The following is a 13,518-nucleotide window of genomic DNA, read 5'->3' as shown; positions in this document are numbered from 1 at the left end:
GTCTTTTGCATGGCCCATTCGATGGAGCTGGCGACGTCCTTTCTCCCAGGCGTTCGGAACGTCTTAACGCTTTGCCTCAGCAAATCTTTCTGCTCTTACGAGCGATCACTCTGCCCCATGTGAGGCGTTCGGCTTTCCGGAAGTTGAGATGTTTCCTCACACAGACCTGTTCGCTCACTGCGAGAGCAGGAAATGTCAGATGTTCTGCTCCTTCCGAGGTCTCTCCGCAGGATCGATCTTGGACGCATTCCTGATGCCGTGGAGAGGCCAATTGCATTATGCCTTCCCACTGTTCCCACTGGTCCGCTAGGTCCTGCTCAAACTCCGCAGGGGCAGAGCGTGCATCGTCATGATCACTCCAGAGTGGTCCAGGCAGCACTGATTTACCATGTTGCTCGGCCTGTCAGTAACAGACCTAATTACCCTTCCACCCCACCCAGACCTCATCACTCAGGGCGACAACGGGCTTTGTCGCTCGGTCCTGCAGCTGGTTTACCTCACGGTGTGGCTGCTGCGTACCTGAGTCGGGGTGACGGGCAGCCTTCCACCTGGTCAACGGTCAGGGCCAGGTGGAAGTGTTTCTTCTACGGCTGCAATACGCTCGATCTTGCTCCTGCTGAGGTCGCGATCCCCTCTATTTGGCCTGCCTCTGGCCTTCAGCGGCAGGGCCTGACGGTATCATTGCTGAGGATACACTTAGCAGCCTCTCTACCTCCCAGCAGGCTAAGGTGGCCGTTCCCTGTTCTCACGATCTATGGGTTCGAGGTCCCTCAAGGGCTTGGAGCGCTCGCACCCTCGGGTGCACCGCCCAGCCCCGACCTGGGAGCTCAGCCTCGTTTTAACCAGACTTATGTCTCCCTCAGTCGAGCCGTTCACGACTGGCCCTCTGCTATGCCTGTCCTGCACGACAACTTTCCTCGTAGCTGTTACGTCTCCTCCCTAAGGGGTTTCGGCCTTTCATGTTACCCACAGCTCAACGCAATGGGCATAACCATTGCACTCCTTGGGCATCTGTGGAGGGCTCGCATTTATATTGTGCTGACAGACCCATCTCCTAAGGTGCCCCGGCTCTGTCGCGGTAGCGGGCCAAAGGAAGGGCTTGCTTGTTTTCCTCTCAGAGGATCTCATCTTGGGTGATGGCGGACATCCCCACTTGTTATCATTTGGCTCATATTTCACCAAGCCACATCACCATGCATTCTACCAGGGCTCAGGCTTCGTCTGCCGCCTTACTGGCTCGTGTACGTACCACGAGATCTGTCACGAAGCTCCATTGGTCCTTGGTCCATACCTTTGCTTCGCAGTATGCCCTGGTTCAACAGTCAAGAGAGGCTGTGGCCTCTGACTCGGCAGTTTTCATTTTGCCGCATTTCACTCCGACCCCACCGCCTACGTAAGGCTTGGGATTCACCTAACTGGAATGGATATGAGCAATCACTCGAAGAAGAAAAGACGGTTACTCACCTTTGTAACTGTTGTTCTTCGAGATGTGTTGCTCATATCCATTCCACACCCGCCCTCCTTCCCCACTGTCGGAGTAGCCGGCAAGAAGGAACTGAGGAGCGGGTGGGCCGGCAGAGGTATATATCGAGCGCCATGGTGGCGCCACTCTAGGGGGCGACCTGCCGGCCCACTGAGTTGCTAGGGTAAAAGTTTTCCGACGAATGTGCACGCGCGGCGCGTACACCTAACTGGAATGGATATGAGCAACACATCTCGAAGAACAACAGTTACAAAGGTGAGTAACCGTCTTATCGAGAGGTACGGAGAGGGATGGCTCTTTGGCAATGTACATTGGTAAATTCTGGCTCCTCAGGCTCAGGTTGGCCACCCCTGAGTTAAGAAGTAATTAAAGTCCAGTGTTCACCAGGTTGGTGAGGCACTCTGGATCCTATCTCGTCATTCTACATAGATTTTTTCTTCCCATGCTCACTCTTAGTGTACCCCAAACACACTATTTTTAGTGCTGTTTTTTCCTACACGTGTCTGAAAGGGAGAGGACCCAGTATTTATAAAAGCCTCACATTCCCTTTCTTTCCCAGCTTGTTTTCCCAGCCAGGCTTCCCCCTCGTCTTACACTAGGGTGGTTCAGTGAGTTTCCCTTGACCTACTGCTTTCTCTTTTCTGTAGATTCATAGATTTTTAAGGCCAGAAAGGATCTTTATGATATAGTCTGATTTGTGAGAGGGTCTGTTCTGAATCATGTCCTACATCCAGGCCCGGATTACCCAATAGGCAAACTAGCATGTGCTTATGGCACCAGCAAAGCAGGGGGCACCAAAAAAAATAAGATTTTTTTTTTTGAAAAAAATTGATATTTGATATTTTAAAAAAAGCATCGAAGTAGTCATCATGGGAAAAATCAGAACTTTGTTAGACTTCCTTACACTCCACTCCACTCATGCCCGTTTTTCTGTTCTCTTATTACTTATGCCCATCTAAACCGGGGGGGGGGGGTCCTACTAACCTAGATCAAAATAATGCGAGGAAATCAGATCCCATCATGTACTGCAATAAATTTGCTTTATTATTGATATATTCTTCTGAGTTATACGTACTTGATTCATTTTTTCGTGTGTGTGTGTGTAACACATATATAAAATAGTGTATGTTGTGTAATTTCTTTTTTTTTTAAAGTTCAGATAACTGAGATAAGGGGCAGGATGAAACATAACCAACTAAGTAGAGCACAGAAATGTAAACTTGCAGAAGAAAAGAAATGAAAAACTAGTGAAATTTTCCAAAATCTTCCAAAGTTGACATCTTCCAAAATCTTTTCCAAAATCTTCCAAAGTTTTCAAAGCGAATCCATCAGAAGCAACATCTTCTCTCAGTAGCACAGACATCGTTCCAAAACCTGTAGGTGTTTCAGAGACTGACCCCCCTTCTGTTGGTGAAACAAACACCATTCCAGAACATGTGGGTGTGTCAGAGACTGTAACTGAGCATCCTACTCCTGGTGGTAAAACAGACATTGTTCTAGAAGGTGCGAATGTGTCAGAGGTGCTTTGAAACATATTCACCCATTGAGGAACCCCAACTATGGATCTTTTCACTACTTACCAGAACAGGAAATGTCCTAGTTACTGCTCCAGAACTGGCCTGGGGAAACATTCACTGGAAGATGCTCTCATCCTCCCATGGGACAGGGTCCTTTTGTATGCCTTTCCTCCATTTCCTCTTCTGTCCAAGATCCTGTTGAAGATTTGACAAGACAAAGTGAGTTATTCTGATTGCCCACTGCTGGCATACACAAGTCTGATTCCCTTATCTGACACAGATGGCACTATGTCCTCCGGTTTGTCTTTGGCTCATTCCTCACCTGCTTTCTCAAAGCAGTGGGCTGAGCCTTCACCCCAACCTGCAGGTCCTCCGCCTCCAAGCAAGGCTCCTTCTTGGTTCCAAGATTTAGAAGTAGAATTGTCTGACAAGGTGAAAGACGTGTTGCTGCACAGCCAAAAGTCAAGCGCTTGACATACTTACCTACAAAAATGGAAATGATTCCAAGTATGGTGACATTCTAGCAAAAAAACCAAACCTTGTCTTCCCTCCCTCCCTCCCTCCAATCTTAGACTACATTTTAGACCTCAAGAAGGCAGAACTCTAACTCAGCTCCCTTAAGGTACGTCTTGCAGCCATAACGGCTTTCCACGATCAGGTAGATAGCTACTCGGTGTTCACTCACCTGCTGATGCATAGATTCCTTAAGGGCATTGGAAATCTCTTCCTGCATATGAGACCACCTCCAACCTGGGATCTTAACCTTGTTCTCAGAGTTTTGACTAGACCTCTCTTTGAGCCCATGGCAACTTGCTCACTCTTACACCTATCCCTGAAGACAGCATTTCTAATTGCTATCACCTCAGCTAGGCGCATAGGAGAAATAGCAGCCCTAGTGGCACACCCACCATACACTGTCTGTTTTGAAGACAAAGTAACTCTGAGGCCCATCGCAAGTTTCTCCCTAAAGTTGCCTCCACTTTCCATATGAATCAACAGATTCATCTTCCTGTTTTTTTCCAAAAACCACATCGTGACAACAGGGAGGCGATTCTGCATATGCTAGATGTTAGAGAAGCACTAGCATTCTACTTGGACAGGACTAAAGACTTCAGGAAGTCCCCTAAACTATGCCTTTCATTCACGGACAGATCCAAAGGCTCTGCGATATCAGCTCAAAGATTATCCAAATGAGTCTTGGATTGCATTAATCACTGTTATCAGGAGTGCAATCTGTTGCCTCTGTTTGTACTTACTCCATGAGGTCAATTTCTACCTCTCTCGCATTCCTTAAAGATGTCCCTATCTCGGAAATCTGCAGAGCAGCAACTTGGACCTCTGCCCACATTTCCACAGAACATTATGTGATCACTAGAGGTTTGGCCTCTGATACTATCTTCAGCTCCGCAGAATTCTCTGTAGTAACAGACTCCACTCTGAAGCCCCAGCCCTCCATGGGGGATACTACTGTGAAGTCACCTACAGTGGAGCACCCATAGGTATGCTACTTGAAGAGGAGGTTACTCACCTTGTGCAGTAACAATGGTTCTTTGAGATGTGTGTCCTTATGGGTGCTCCGTAACCCACTCTCTTCCCCTCTATTTCAGAGTTCTGCGTAAGGGGCTCTGGAGTAGAGGAGGAACTGAGGGGGTTCACCCACGCAGTGCTAGATAGCCTTAAGGCAGACCACGAGGGAGGGAGAGCACATGTGGGCTGAACAGACACTGCTACCTAAAATATCTGATTTGAGGTCCAAGGGCTCAGATACACTTACAGCGGAGCACCCATAGGGACACACATCTCTAAGAACCATCATTACTGCACATGGGAATAAATTCCTCTTTTAACTGCAGCTGACGTTTTTTCCCCCAGACCCTTTCTTTATTCCAAGTAACAGCTTGCTTTGTTATAGGGCAGAAGTGCTCTATCTGAACATTGGATTCTTACTTTTGCTCCCTGCTGGGATTTTCATGTTGGATGATGGAGAATTATTCAGATCCTTTCCAACCTAATTCTCAGAGGCAATGGGAATGGGGCAGATGCAGGGTGGGTAATTAATTTGCCAATCCAGTCAAGGGTGGGTGTTTAAGGAAACCTTAATAGGGTTCTGTTTCATCTTGCAGTTTAGAGTGGCGATGATTAAGTTCCCATGCCAAACACTTTTTCTAATATTAGTGGGGAGGGGGGGGGTGAAGATTGATGTAAAAAAGAACAAAACAAATCTGAAATTTAAATGGTTTCACCTAATTTTTAACTTACTTTTATAAGTGAAAAACTGTATCTCTGTGTATAAGTTAACAGCTCAGAGTATTCACAATTGTTTTGTTGTAAATTGAGTATTTTTGAAAACAAAGCATTCTTTATCGTTTTTAACTTTATGTTCCACTCATCCACAAAGGTATATAACCTTTATAGACATTATTCATTTGTTTTCTAAATGCATTACATTCTTTTCAGAGTAAATACACGTTCATGAAGAACTGCCTATATGGCTGTTGTATAATGTGATAGAATAGGAAAAGTGTATTGCATTAATTAGAGACACAAGGTGGGTGAGGTAATACAAGAGAGAGAGAGAAGCTGATTCTTCAACTCTGTGTAAGGTTGAAAGCTTCTCTCTCTCACCAACAGAAGTTGGTTCAATAAAAGATATTATCTCACCCACCTAGTCTCTAATATCCTGGGACAAACATAGCTACAGGCACACTGCATGTTGCATTCATTGGCAGATTCTGTGGCTTAGGGCATGTGATTAGGGAGTTGCTGTGATTAGCTGGTGCAGCTGAACAATTCTGTTTAAATTGGTATGTACTAGAGACCAGGAAACTGCAGACAAGTGACTCAGCACTTACAAGAGAGGGTAAGTTAGGCATCTGATTTCTTTCCCTAGAGAAATCAATGATGAATATTAAATGGAAGATGTTTTCACCGACTTTATAATAAGTGCATAGTTTTTTTTCTAAAAATCTTATTTAATACATACAACTGAAAATAAGTGATTTTAAGCTATTCTTAAATTGCAGATGGTTTAAGATTGCAAATCCTGGTCAGTCTTATTTCTGATTATTTTAAAATAAAAGTAATAGAAATATAATTTAACTGTTTTCATAACCAGTGTTTAAATTTGGCAATATTCAACTAAATCATATTTTATTAAGAAAGATATTCTAGCTGAAATATTTTGGTTGGTTGGATGTAATGTAATGTTATTAATATGACAGTAAAATACATACCAGTGTAGTCAATTCGCTTTAATTTAAAAATTAAAATATTAAAAAGATCAGAATTGAGCAAAATATTTTAAAATGCTATATTTTATTTTCAATAATACTTTATTGGCATGAGAAGCTGGGCAGATGTTGCAAAATGCAATGACAAATCTGGGTTTTTCATGATATACTGTATTTGATTATTTTTGATGTTCCAGTTGAATTAGGTATTGAGGTAAGCAGAATGTTGCTTCTCTTACTGTGAAATATTCTTATGGTGTGTGTGTTTTTGCATATATAAAAAAATGTACTGCAGTTTCAGTTGTTTCTGTTAACAGAATCAGTAAAATTGGGCTAACTGAGATCTCTTTTATGCATACACTGGTGTGTTTACAGTGATTTATTGCCTTTTCTCTCCCTAAAGCAAGGACGTAGCCTCTTGAATTACTGGCATGTGTGAATATAATTGCCGGAGTTGTGATAGCTATGCCTTGTGTGTATGTGTATGAGTGCAGTGAAAATAATGTGCTCTGTTTCTGTCACTGTCAAGACAACCCATTAGAAAACCCAGTTATTTAAGTGATATGTAACTTGGTCCTACCAGTGTGCTTTATGCTGGTGTTTGCCACAAAGCTCTAACTTTGAGCAATTTTGGTTTTAAACTTAAAGTTGTAAATTATATAAATATAACATCTTCTTGCCTCTATCTCTGAAACCTTCCAAGATTAGGGTGGTTTGGTTACTATTCTAATTTAACAAAAAAATTCAATCAAATATGGATAATTAGGGTTCATTATCTTCCTCTAATTCCTTTTGGTATTTTGAGGGGGAATTATTAAACTAGCCAAGTGATTAAACTTTGAGGAATAATTGCTGTGCATATTCAGTATTTGCTGTTTATGAACATTAATATCTGTAAAATCCACCCTAAGTAATTTACATGAAAGATGAGTACTTGTAGCTTTGGATGACGCTGCAGCACGTCATGGTATTCTGCTTTATGGTTTTTAATAATGCACAGGTGCATGTATTATACTTTTTTATATACTGGGAAAAATTAAAATATAGAATGCACTCTCTTTAACTTAGCCCCAGTCAGGAAAATCCACTTAATAGGAATGCTTCTGAGGGAACTGATTTCCAGTGTTCTTCACGTGGGAAGAATTGCTGCTTAGTAGGAACAGTAATAATGTTGGTTAATTGAGAAATAAGATACGGTCCTTCCCACTGAATATAACTGCGATTTCTTGTTCAATGCAGAATTTCTGATCTCTGCAGAATCTGTTGTGGAACGTCTAAGCTTTACTGGCACTATCTTTGGAAAATAGAAAATTCACTGAAACATGACAGTAGGTATGACCTTTCTCGGTGGAGTCCAGACCACTGAGGGACTGTCAGCCCTGCCCTGCAACCTTGGGTGCCTTACAATGCCTTTCTGATGTAGCTCCCACCTGGGCTCTCACAAACAGCCCTCCCACAAGCAAGTCCTGCCCTGAGTATCTGTATAGCTGCAGCCTGCCAGCACACTTCAGTCACACTCTGGCTTCCACCAGTCTTAGTTACTACATGCAAAGTGACTCCAACACACTCTCAGTCCCAGATTTTCTCCCCCAAAATGTGTATTCTGCACTGCGCTTGTCCAGCCCTCTCCTAAGCAGTTCACATAACAAAGGTCTGTTGTCCCTGTAAGGAAACAATATACAACAACTTGCCATCTTAAATGGAGTTACTCACACAGATTTAGAGAACAAAAAAAGATTTAACGACAAAGAGGTTTAATAGAATCATAGAATATCAGAGTTGGAAGAGTCCTCAGGAGGTCGTCTAGTCTAACCGCAATCCAATCCCCAACTAAATCATCCCAGACAGAGCTTTGTGAAACCTGACCATAAAAACTTCTAAAGAAGGATATTCCACCAACTCCCTAAGTAACCCATTCCAGTGCTTCACCACCCTCCTAGTGAAAAAGTTTTCCTAATATCCAATCTAAACCTTCCCCACTGCAACTTGAGACCATTACTCCTTGCTCTGTCATCTGGTACCACTGAGAACAGTCTAGATCCATCCTCTTTGGAAAACCCTTTCAGGTAGTTGAAAGCAGCTGTCCAATCCCCCCCTCCATTCTTCTCTTCTACAGACTAAATAATCCCAGTTCCCTCAGCCTCTCCTCATAAGTCATGTGTCCAAGCCCCCTAATCATGTTTGTTGCCCTCTGCTGGACTCTTTCCAATTTTTCCACATCCTTCTTGTAGTGTGGGGCCCAAAACTGGGCACAGCACTCCAGATGAGGCCTGACCAGTGCCGAATAGAGGGGAATGATCATGTCCCTCAGTCTGCTGGCAGCGCTCCTACTTATACAGCCCAAAATGCCGTTAGCCTTCTTGTCAACAGGGGCACGCTATTGACTCATATCCAGCTTCTCATCCACTGTAACTCCTAGGTCCTTTTCTGCAGAACTGCTGCCTAGCCACGCGGTGCCTAGTCTGTAGCAGTGCATGGGATTCTTCTGTCCTAAGTGCAGGACTCTGCACTTGTCCTTGTTGAACCTCATCAGATTTCTTTTGGCCCAATCCTCTAATTTGTTTAGGTCCCTCTGTATCCTATCCCTACCCTCCAGCATATCTACCTCCCAGTTTAGTGTCATCTGTAAACTTGCTGAGGGTGAAATCCATGCCATCCCCCAGATCAGGCTGCATCCAAAATTCATCCCAAAGGTAATGTGACAGGTTGGATCACAGAAGCCCCTTTGGGACTGCCACCCGATGTGCCTAGACTACCTCTGAGCCCGTTTTTCCTGCCAGCTTGGGACTTCAGTACCTTGCCTTGTTTGAGCCAGACACGCTTGCCTGCTGCAAACACAGTTCCAAGGCTGAACCAAATTTCCTTACAAGCTGCAGGCTTAACTGAAAACAGCTTAAGAAGTGCTCCTGTCTCCAGCACTCAGATCCCCAGCTCCCAGTGGGATCCAAACCCTAAATAAATCCATTTTACCCTGTATAAAGCTTATACAGGGTAAACTCATAAATTGTTCGCCCTCTGTAACACTGATAGAGAGATATGCACAGCTGTTTGCTCCCCCGGTATTAATATTTGGTCTGGGTTAATAAGTAAAAAGTGATTTTATTAAATATAAAAGTAGGATTTAAGTGGTTCCAAGTAATAGACAGAATGAAGTAAATTACCAAGCAAAATAAAATAAAACACGCAAGACTAAGCCTGATATAGTAGAAAACTGAATACAGATAAAATTTCACCCTCAGAGATGTTTCAATAAGCTTCTTGTACAGACTGGACTCCTTCTTAGTCTGGGCCGAATCCTTTCCCCTAGTACAGTCCTTGTTCCAGCTCAGGTGGTAGCTAGGGGATTTCTCATGACTACAGCCTTCTTTGTTCTGTTCCACCCCCTTATATATCTTTTGCACAAGACAGGAATCCTATGTCCCTCTCTGGGTTCCCACCCCTCCTCCTAAATGGAAAAGCACCAGGTTAAAGATGGATTCCAGTTCAGGTGACATGATCACATGTCACTGTAAGAGTTCATTACCCACTTGTCAGCACACAGGTATGCAGGAAGACTTGCAAGTAAACAGCCATTTACAACCAATTGTCCTGGTTAATGGGAGCCATTAAGATTCCAAGCCACCATTAATGGCCCACACTTTGCCTAATTACAATAAGACCCCAGAGTTATATTTCATATTTCTGGTTTCAGATACAAGAATGATACATTCATACAAATAGGATGAATACATGCAGAAGAACGTAACCTTTGCACAGATATGTTACATGGCATATCTAGCATAAAACATATTTCAGTTATGTCATATTTACATTCATAAGCATATTTCTATAAAGCATTATGGATGCAACATCTCAGGTAACCTCTCCGTTTCACATGAATCAATTGATTCACCTTCCAATCTTTTACCCAAACCTCACTAGGACAACAGAAAGGCTATACTGCATACGTTAGATGTTAGGAGAGCCCTGGCCTTCTGTCTGGACAGGACAAAGGCCTTCAGGAAGTCCCTTAGACACTTCCTCAGCAATATCAGCCAAAATACTGTCCAAGTGGGTCTTGAATTGCATCAGACAGTGTTACCAAGTTCATAACATATCCCTCCAGACTCTATTTGTGTACACACCATGAGGTTGATCTCCTCATCCATTGCCTTCTTCAAGAATGTTCTTGTCTCAGAGATTTGTAGAGCAGTGACATGGGTGTCAAGCCACACTTTCGCGGAACACTTTGCGATTACCAGAGACTCTGCCTCTGATGCCATCTTCAGCTCCACTGTGCTGTCATCTGCTACTGACCTGATTCCGAAGTCCCAGCCCTCTGGAACGGGTACTGCTAGGGTGCTCCATTACTCAAGAAGTCACTCATCTTATACATTAACGACAGTTCTTCGAGATATGTGTCCCTATGGGTGCTCCACAACCCATCCTCCTTCCCCTCTACTTCTGAGTTTTTGTCAGTTACACTGCGGTAGAGAAGGAACTGAAGGGAGTTAGCTTGTGCATGCTGACTAGCCTCATGGTGCAGCACAGGGAGGGAAAGTGTATGTGTGGGCCTAATGGGGAGAGGGATAGCTCAGTAGTTTGAGCATTGCCCTGCTAAACCCAGGGTTGTGAGTTCAATCCTTGAGGAGACCACTTAGGGATCTAGGGCAAAATCAGTACTTGGTCCTGCTAGTGAAGGCAGGGGGCTGGACTCATTGACCTTTGGGAGTCCCTTCCAACTCTATGAGATGGGTATATCTTCGTATATTTAATGCTACCAAAGTTCTCCGATCAGCAGCACAGGGACACAAGCACCCATAGGAACACACATCTCAAAAAACCATTGTTACTGCACAAGGTGAGTAACTTCTTCTTTCTGCACCCTTTGCTTGACAAAGAGTGGCCACTTGATAAGTGATGGCCCGTCAGCTTTGATGACACCTGGCTAGGTGTCATCTTGTCCTTTGTCTTTGAGAAACAGGTTTACCCACTCCCCAGATTTGTCTGGTAAAAACACTTCAGTCATGATTTAAGCTTATGTTCTTAACTTTATATATAATGTTGTTACATACATTTTACCATGATATTATTAAGAGTTAATTTTTTCAAATGATACCTTACAAAGCATATTTTATACAAAGATTATTACAGTAGTGTTTAGAGTGTAAATATAGGGATGTATTCTGTTACAATAGGCCATCTCAGTTTAACAACTTCTGCTACATATATCTTGACTTTATAAGAACAGTATTGTTCTGTGTTTATGTGAAAGAGATTTTCAAAGGCAAAAATGGGAACTAGGTCCCTAACTGTCATTTGTGCCTTTTGAAAATCTCCCCTGTAACATTGTGTAACTATTTTCTGAAGACTGACATCTTATTTCTTTGTTGCTTCATTCTTTTCAGATACTCATGTTCCATTGAGATGTTAGCAACAGGTGGACACTTCAAACTGCTGTACATGAGGCAACAAGTGATGCATTTTGCCTCAGCTGTCAATAATTAATTCTTATTAATATTTAAGAACGTGCCTGAGGTTTTAGACGTCTTGATAGATAGATTTGTGAAATTCTGCAGGTGTAACAGTGCAGCAGAATTTTCTTTTTTTTATTATATTTATCTACTTACTCAGACTTTTTTTTGTTTTTTAAGGCAAGAAGATAAGTCTGTTTTATATGTAAAAGACATTATGTAAAGAAATCATCTGGGATCTGGGGCTCAATAATAGCATAGATTCAATATGCTACAGGAAGTCTTTAAATTTCAGCAAAAAGTTTACAGAAAATTATGAGAACATAAAAGTTAGAAATGGAAAAGACCAGTTGGATTATTTCTAGGATGTCAGTGCAAGATTATTCCGCACAATCATTTTCTAGTGTTTAGTCTTGCTTATTTTTAAGAGTCTCAAGTGACGGCCTTTTCACCAGCTCTCTAGGGAAACTGTGTTCCACAACCTAATATTGCTCACTTTCAGAAAATTTTTCTTAATGCTTTGTAATGAATAGAAAAGAACACAAAGGAATTCCTATTTGACAGAAATAAGTAATTCTTTTGCATGTAGTATTCTGTTTTTTTTTGAGTGATGATATTTCTTTTTGGGGAAATGGTGCACTGAAATTGCTAACTGGGGTCCAGTTAATTGAACTATTAAAGTTATGATGACATGCATCCGACGAAGTGGGTTTTCACCCACGGAAGCTCATGCTCCAGTACGTCTGTTAGTCTATAAGGTGCCACAGGACTCTTTGCTGCTTTTACAGATCCAGACTAACACGGCTACCTGTCTGATATTAAAGTTATGTTTTTGTGTGTCTTAGGGGACAGTAAAATAAGCAGGAAAACATGATCAGAAGTAGTTGAAAACTGATAAAGACGACCCAGGAGCTGGCCTTCTTGCTGTTTAAGAGGAAGGGCATAAATAGTATCTAAGCTAATGCCAGATAACACTTGGGAATTCAAAAAGAGACTCTTTATGATCCAAAGTGGAATAGAGGCTATCTGTATGGAGTCCAGGGATAAGTGAGATGAGAAAGGAGGGAGAGAGAAGAAAGCATGAGGGCTTAGATGCTGATTTGAACCTAGAGTTCTTAGTTAAGGAAATTAAGGAAGGACAAGGCTAGACTTTTAGTTTGTGAAATTTTCTAAAATGAATTTTTTGTATAACACTCATTCTGCCTGCCCATTAGGTGGAATTGTGAAGCTGTGTGATATACTGTTTTAATGTAATCTTTTTTCAGGATTATGAATAAACTTATTTTTAGCTTGAGACTGCATTGCGGTGGGTGGGTGGGGCCGCGGTAAATTAATTGTGGTGCATTCTCAAAGGAAGACAGCATAATCAAAAGAAAATGTACATTGATGACCAGGGAAATGGTGAGATCTTTTAGAATCTGGAAAGAAATGTTAGTTACAGTAATTCTGTTTGCCATAGTTCCTTCTCCTCCCTTTGTAGTCAATGAGACAAAGCGCCATGACGATGCTACCTATCAGGAACCAAGGAAGCAAAAGTTTTGCTAATTGTGCTGTGTATATAAGGCCCCAGACCATCTACTTCCCTCAAGTCAGAGACAGCCAAAGCATGAATTGATCTGAGATAAATGAAATATAGCTGGGGGGAGAGAATTCAGGAAAAAGATGAGTGGGAAGAGAGACGACAACCTGATTTTTACAGCTTGATGATTTCCCCGTATTTTATGTCCATCTTTTCCAATGCTTCTCACAGAGATACTGTAAAACAAGGGTAGTCAATAGGTAGATCTCCAGCCAAATCCAGACTGCCAGATGCTTTTGAACAGACTGTAAAAAAT

At 42.4% G+C, this 13,518-nt stretch overlaps 1 protein-coding gene across 8 annotated transcripts in view; it reads left to right on the top strand.

The window, feature by feature from the left end:
• UNKL (unk like zinc finger) overlaps positions 1–13,518 on the top strand; it is a 147,270-nt gene that overhangs the window by 115,727 nt on the left and 18,025 nt on the right. Inside the window, exon 1 of one of the 8 annotated variants that reach the window (XM_050967632.1) lies at positions 5,795–5,860. The exons of the other annotated variants lie outside the window; for them this stretch is intronic. The gene's annotated coding sequence lies outside the window, so the exon portion shown is untranslated. Of the gene's footprint in view, positions 1–5,794; positions 5,861–13,518 lie in introns of those variants that run through there. 8 annotated transcript variants of the gene reach the window in all.

This window comes from Gopherus flavomarginatus, chromosome 9 (assembly GCF_025201925.1).
Source record: "Gopherus flavomarginatus isolate rGopFla2 chromosome 9, rGopFla2.mat.asm, whole genome shotgun sequence".
Classification (NCBI taxonomy): domain Eukaryota; kingdom Metazoa; phylum Chordata; order Testudines; family Testudinidae; genus Gopherus; species Gopherus flavomarginatus.
Note: the sequence above shows the minus strand (reverse complement) of the source record. Positions and strands in the feature narration are given on the sequence as shown.